This window comes from Triticum dicoccoides, chromosome 3A (assembly GCF_002162155.2).
Source record: "Triticum dicoccoides isolate Atlit2015 ecotype Zavitan chromosome 3A, WEW_v2.0, whole genome shotgun sequence".
In the NCBI taxonomy this organism is placed as follows: domain Eukaryota; kingdom Viridiplantae; phylum Streptophyta; class Magnoliopsida; order Poales; family Poaceae; genus Triticum; species Triticum dicoccoides.
Window position 1 is genome coordinate 382,201,083 of NC_041384.1, and position 7,481 is coordinate 382,208,563.

Here is a 7,481-nt window from a genome sequence, read left to right on the forward strand (position 1 = left end):
CAATTTGGGTAGTAGTTGATCGCTTGATCAAGGTAGCTCACTTTATCCCAGTGAAACCACCTATACAAGTGCGAAACTGGCCAAGATATATATGAACAGGATCGTATGTCTGCATGGAGTTCCAAGGACCGTCGTATCAGATAGAGGGATATAGTTTACCTCAAAGTTTTGGTATCAGCTGCACCAGACTTTTGGTACCAGGCTAGAGTTCAGTACAGCCTTTCATCCGCAGACCGATGGACAGACAGAGAGAGTCAATCAGATTCTGGAGGACATGTTGAGAGCTTGTGTGCTAGATTATGGAACTAGTTGGGATGACAATTTACCTTACGCAGAGTTCTCATACAACAATAGTTACCAGGCTAGTTTGAAGATGGCACCTTTTGAAGCCTTGTATGGAAGGAGATGCAGGACACCGTTAATGTGGGATGAAGTTGGAGACCGTCAGTTATTTGGACCAGATTTAATTAAGGAGTCCGAAGAGAAGATCAAGTTGATTCGAGATAGACTGAAGATAGCTCAGTCCAGGCAAAAGAGTTATGTAGATACTAAACGTAAGGAGGTAGTCTATGAGATTGGAGATTGAGCATATCTTCGTGTGTCACCACTGCGAGGAGTTAAACGGTTTGGAGTTAAAGGAAAGTTAGCCCCGAGATTTGTAGGACCATACCGAGTTCTAGAACATATGGGAGAGGTTGCTTACAAGTTGGAGTTACCCGAAGGATTGTTAGGAGTTCATGATGTATTTCACGTTACCCAATTGAAGAAGTGCCATGCAGAGATGGTCAATATTCCTCTAAGAGATATACCCTGGAAGCAATTCAGTTGGAGAGTGATTTGACCTACGAGGAGAAACCCGTAAAGATTCTTGAGTTTGCCAGCAGAGTTACATGCAGCAAGATTATCAAGTTTTGCAAAGTTCAGTGGAGCCACCATACCGAGGATGAAGCCACCTGGGAGCGGGAGGAAGACCTACAGAAAGACCACCCACACCTATTTTCTAGCCAACCCGAATCTCGAGGGCGAGATTCATCTTAAGGGGGGTTGGTTTGTAACATCCCAATTTTCAATTTGGATGTTATACATAGGTCATCATATGCATATCATATTTTAATTGCATTTTGTTTGTGATCCTAGAAATCTTAAGCAACTCAAGGACCCAAGGAGAGAGTTGGGGATTTCGTTTATTTTCATATTTGAATTTTTTCTCAAATTTGAAAAGAGGGAGCAATTTGATTTTAATATTTTTCTGTCCAATTATTTCTAATATTAAAAATAAAAGAGGGAAGATAATATGACTTCTTAAAAAAGAGAGGAATATTGGAGGTAAAATTTTAAAATAAAATATATAATATTATTCAGATTTTATTTGAACTAGAAAAATATTCATTTTTTAAAATTGCATTTTTAGGTCAGAAAAATGTTCAATTTGTTCTAAATATTTTATTTAGACGGTGAAAATTATTTTTGGCATTTTCAGATTTTTTTTATTTTATTAGGATTTTTATTCTGCAGAATTTATTTTAAAAAAATCCCAAACCGACTGGGCCCAAACCCAGCCGGCCCACTTCCGCGCGCCGCCTTCCTCCCGCCGCCGCCGTGCTTGGCACGGACGCCAAGGAGGAGTCTGAACCGGACTCCACCCCGGGCGGCCTCCTCCCAAGCCACCGCCCCCCAGCCTCTTATATAGGGCCGAGGCCCCCACCGCCACCACCACCAGAGCCGCGCCACCGCCGCCACCGCTTCTGCCGCCGCCGCCTGCCGCACCAGCGCTTACCACCGATGCCGTCGCACCAGAGCCGCCCCGCGCCGCCGTTCACCTCGCCAGAATCCCACCTCACTGCCGACCCCGGTTTTCATCGTGAACCGGTAAAAACCGCCACCTATTTTTTTCTTTTTGGTTTTCGTTCTAGATCGGTTTTATTTTAGGGTTAGGGTTTTCTTAGTTTTTCTGGTCGGGTCTATTTAGCGAACGTTCACCCGAACACCTCTGTTCATGAACGCGTTCGTTCATTCGTCCCTGTTAGCGAATGTTCGTTCGATAGTCTTTTCTTTTTCTTTTATTTTTCAGCCAGGGATCTATCTGTGATTATTTTTATCGCAGATTAGCCCCTGATCTTCAAACGCTCGCAACTTTTTAACCGTTTGTCCAAATCCAGTGAAACCAGCGCCAAAACCTACGTATCGAACCCCTCTTCCCAGTTAATCAACTTGAACATGATTTTGAAAATTTAAAATTAGGTTGAAAGAAGATTTGATTTTGAAGTTCTTTTGACCGCATTTGAGTTTCGTAGCTCCGATTTGATTGTTTCTTTTTGCAAATCGAAGATCTTCTCTTGTACTTTTGATTTGGATACTTTCTTTTGAGTTTTAGCCTTGCATATATTGCTTGAGTGGTTATGTATGATATTGTTTGTTTGCGATAGAGTTTTTGGAGTGCGAAGCGTGCTACTAGGAGTCACTAGGGTTTTCAGATCGTCGGCAAGGCAAGTAACACTTTCATCATATCCCTTTATTACCCCGTTTTATGCATTAGTTTCAACCCTCAAACATTGCATGGTTAGGACTTGATAACATGTGGGTATTGGGAAGTAGTTGATGAGGTAGAACCTATTGTCCTTTTATTCAAACCTTGGGAGTTACTTCTTCGTTATGCTTATACTGCTATGCTATGCTCGTAGACATGGTTTGGTTGAGTGTATCCATGACAGATGTGAGAGTTGTTAAATAATGGTTAACTTAAGGTGGCTACTTTAATACACATCTGCATAGATTTGTTGAGGCACCCTGGAGCACCCAATGGTTGTCTAGGCACCTGGAGCAATCCAGAGCTGTCCTGGGATATCCCGGAGTACCCGTGTGATCATCCTATGGTTTGCCATCCAGGCTCAAAGGGATCAAAAGATTCTTCATGCTAGAAACTTCTGTGTGCAGCCACAAGCAATTATGGGCTCTAGCATAATTGAGTAAGTTGTGGGAAACCTTTCCATGATGGGCTAGCAGATGTAGGGGATTGTAGGTGTACCGGCCTATCTATCGGTTAAGAGGACCTCTTCGGAAAGACTGTGTCTCGGTCATCCGTTTCTCAAACATCATGTAGTGCGAGAAATCCAACGGAGGAGATCGAGTCTTGTGGGGAAAAGTGCGAAAACCTCTGCAGAGTGTACAAACTAATCATGGTTAGCCGTGTCCCCGGTTATGGACATCTTGAGTATCTGGTGCTTGAATTATTGATTTGATCTCATCAGTTTATTAATTAAATTGCTGGGTTGATGATTACTTAATTTAGGATTGAGTTGGAGGAACCTTCTCAATATTTTTTTTCAACCAACTTAATAGTTAATTTTTTTTCCTTTGCAGTAGGGAAAAATTGGCTTTATGCAAACATGATAACCATAGAGCCTCCACCAGCCAAATATGCATATAGTTATACCTGCTACTTATTCATTGCTCTACAGTGTTATTTAGCCAGCATATTCCATGTGCTGACCCGTTTTGGGCTGCAATGTATTATGTTGAAGACTTTTCAGACGAAGAGTAAGGTGCGCTAGGTCGTTGTCTTGCATTTAGCTATGTCGTTGGAGTTGATGGACTCATTTTTGCCTTCGAAGCCTTTCGTTGTTATATTCATTAGATGGCCTTTGGCCATATTATTGTAATAAGTACTCTCTTTTAGATATTCGATGTAATAAGTGTGTGTGATTGAACTCTGCAATAAATCCTTCAAGTACTGTGTGTGTCACCATTACCGATCCAGGGATGACACTTATGCACAGAGATTCGAGCGTTTGAGGTTGGATCGTTACAATTAATAATGGAAGAGAAGATTGAAATATAAATATACTATCTTGGACATCTTTTTTGATTGTTAGCCCCAATTAAATATTCTTTGTCAAATTATTAATGTTGGACAAGGAATACAATGTATTGAGTTATGTTTGCTTATATTCACTGCTCAATATCTTTGCTAGCCAAAAATCTGCACCAAGTAGAGATACTACTTGTGCATCCAAAACCCTTAACCCAGTTTCATGCCATGAGATTCCACTATATCTACGTATGGATTGAATAAGATCCTTCAAGTAAGTTGTCATGGGTTCATAAAGCAATAAAAATTGCTCCTAGATATTTATGATCTTTTATTTTAAGGGAAAATAAGCTTTGTACGATCTTGCGATGCTAAAGAAATAAAATGGACGGACTGCATAATAAAGGTTGCTATCACAAGGCGCAATATAAAGTGACATTTTTTAGCTCTGAAGACACTGGGAGAAGCTCCTAGTGTCACTTTTTATAAAATAAAAGGAGTATGTACAAGAGGTGGGGTGGTTACATATTTTTGCATTAGGGGAGACACACAAGAGGTGTGTGATCTACATACTAGCAGAGGGGTACTACGATTAGTGGAAGCAGCAAAGGAGATTATGAAGGTTCTCAAGCTCTCTTTGGCCCTATACAGAAGCATGGCAAAGTCCTCCTTGAATCTGGCCCTCCAGGATGCATGGGAGTGGTTAATATTTCTGAAATATTTGTTTTTCCTCTCCTTCCAAATCCCCCATGCAGCAACCACAAAGACCTCCATGAACATAGGCTTGTCCCATGCAAGCTTAGCAGCACGCAGCAGTTCAAACCTACAACTTGTATGAGGCCACTGGATACCAACTGAGTCCCAACATAATTTACTAAAAGGGCACTTGAAAAAAAGGTGAACCAATGTCTCTTCCGGGGAGAGTCAGATGGCATGCACAAATAGTCATTATTTGCCACCATGTAATGCCTCCTTTTCAGCAGGTTCCTAGTGTTTAGTCGATCCACTAGCAGCAGCCAGGAGAGAACTTTCCATTTGTTGTTGCACTTGGTCCTCCAGATGGATCGAAAAGCCTCATCAACTTCGACCTGCCTGAAGCAAAACTCATAAAATCATGATGCTTTAAACTGTGTCTCACCCCAGGCACAAACCCAAGTGTCTTTCACCTCCCCACCGGGGTCTATAATCTTGGTCATTACTTGCATCTCTCCGACCTCACCCCCTGGTCTATGGTGACAACGGCAAGTGAAATAGCTCAGACAAGGAATTTGTTGTCAGAAAATACTTAACCGAGAGGTCTTCATGCTTGACGAAGGAAAAGGCCCTGGGTGAGAATCAGACAACAATCTTTGCAGCCAAGTCTTTCCAGATAAGTACAGTGCTGCCATCTCCAACCGAAACAGTTGTGATCCCCCTGTAAACATCAGATAGTTGGGCCACATCAATCCACCAGAATGATCCGCACGGATCACTAGCATGCGGCACTTTATCAACATGTCGACCAAATCAATTCAACCCAGGAAATTTTATATTATAGAACTTGGCTTGTATATTCCAATGACGGGCTTCCTCAAATTGCCCTAGGTCTTCGTGAGCAAGCAAGTTGGATGCACACCCACTTAGTTTCTTTTGTTGAGCTTTCATACACTTATAGCTCTAGTGCATCCGTTGCATGGCAATCCCTACTCACTCACATTGATATCTATTGATGGGCATCTCCATAGACCATTGATACACCTAGTTGATGTGAGACTATCTTCTCCTTTTTGTCTTCTCCACAACCACCATTCTATTCCACCTATAGTGCTATGTCCATGGCTCACACTCATGTATTGCATGAAAATTGAAAAATTTTGAGAACATCAAAAGTATGAAACAATTGCTTGGCTTGTCATCGGGGTTGTGCATGATTTAATATTTTGTGTGATGAAGATAGAGCATAGCCATACTATATGATTTTGTAGGGATAACTTTCTTTGGCCATGTTATTTTGAGAAGACATGATTGCTTAGTTAGTATGCTTGAAGTATTACTATTTCTATGTCAATATTAAACTTTTATCTTGAATCTTTCGGATCTGAACATTCATGCCACAATAAAGAAAAATTACATTGAGAAATATGTTAGGAAGCATTCCACATCAAAAATTCTGTTTTTATCATTTACCTACTCGAGGACGAGTAGGAATTAAGATTGGGGATGCTTGATACATCTCCAACGTATCTATAATTTTTGATTGCTATTATATTATCTGTTTTGGATGTTAACGGGCTTTATTTTACACTTTTATATTATTTTTGGGACTAACCTATTAACTGGAGGCCCAGCCCAAACTGCTTTTTTTTGCCTATTTTAGTGTTTTGCAGAAAAGGAATATCAAACGGAGTCCAAACGGAATGAAACCTTCACGAGCGTGATTTTTGGAACAAACGTGATCCATGGGACTTGGAGTGGACGTCAAGAAACAATCGAGGAGGCCACGAGGCAGGGGGGCGCGCCTACCCCCCTGGGCGCGCCCTCCATCCTTGTGGGCCCCTCGTTGCTCCACCGACCTACTTGAGCACCATGAAACCCTGTTTCCACCGCCGCAACCTTTTGTACCCAAGAGATCCCATCATGGGGCCTTACCTGAGCTCCGCCAGGGGGGGCATTGATCACGGAGGGCCTCTACATCAACTCCATGGCCCCTTCGATGATGTGTGAGTAGTTTACCTCAGACCTTCGGGTCCATAGTTATTAGCTAGATGGCTTCTTCTCTCTCTTTGGATCTCAATACAAAGTTCTCCTCGATTCTCTTGGAGATCTATTCGATGTAATCTTGTTTTGCGGTGTGTTTGTCGAGATCCGATGAATTGTGGGTTTATGATCAAGTTTATCTATGAACAATATTTGAATCTTCTCCGAATTCTTTTATGTATGATTGGTTATCTTTGCAAGTCTCTTTGAATTATCAGTTTGGTTTGGCCTACTAGATTGATCTTTCTTGCAATGGGAGAAGTGCTTAGCTTTGGGTTCAATCTTGCAGTGCTCAATCCCAGTGACAGAAAGGGAAACGACACGTATTGTATTGTTGCCATCGAGGATAAAAAGATGGGGTTTATATCATATTGCATGAGTTTATCCCTCTACATCATGTCATCTTGCTTAAGGCGTTACTCTGTTCTTATGAACTTAATACTCTAGATGCATGCTGGATAGCAGTCGATGTGTGGAGTAATAGTAGTAGATGCAGGAAGGAGTCAGTCTACTTGTCACGGACGTGATGCCTATATACATGATCATACCTAGATATTCTCATAAGTATTCTATTTTCTATCAATTTCTTGACAATAATTTGTTCACCCACCATAATACTTATGCTATCTTGAGAGAAGCCACTAGTGAAACCTATGGCCCCTGGGTCTATTTTCCATCATATAAGTTTCCAATCTATTTTATTTTGCAACCTTTACTTTCAATCTATATCATAAAAATACCAAAAATATTTATCTTATTATTATTATCTCTATCAGATCTCACTCTTGCAAGTGGCCGTGAAGGGATTGACAACCCCTTTATCGCATTGGTTGCGAGGTTCTTATTTGTTTGCGTAGGTACGAGGCGACTTGTGCGTGGTCTCCTACTGGATTGATACCTTGGTTCTCAAAAACTGAGGGAAATACTTACGCTGCTT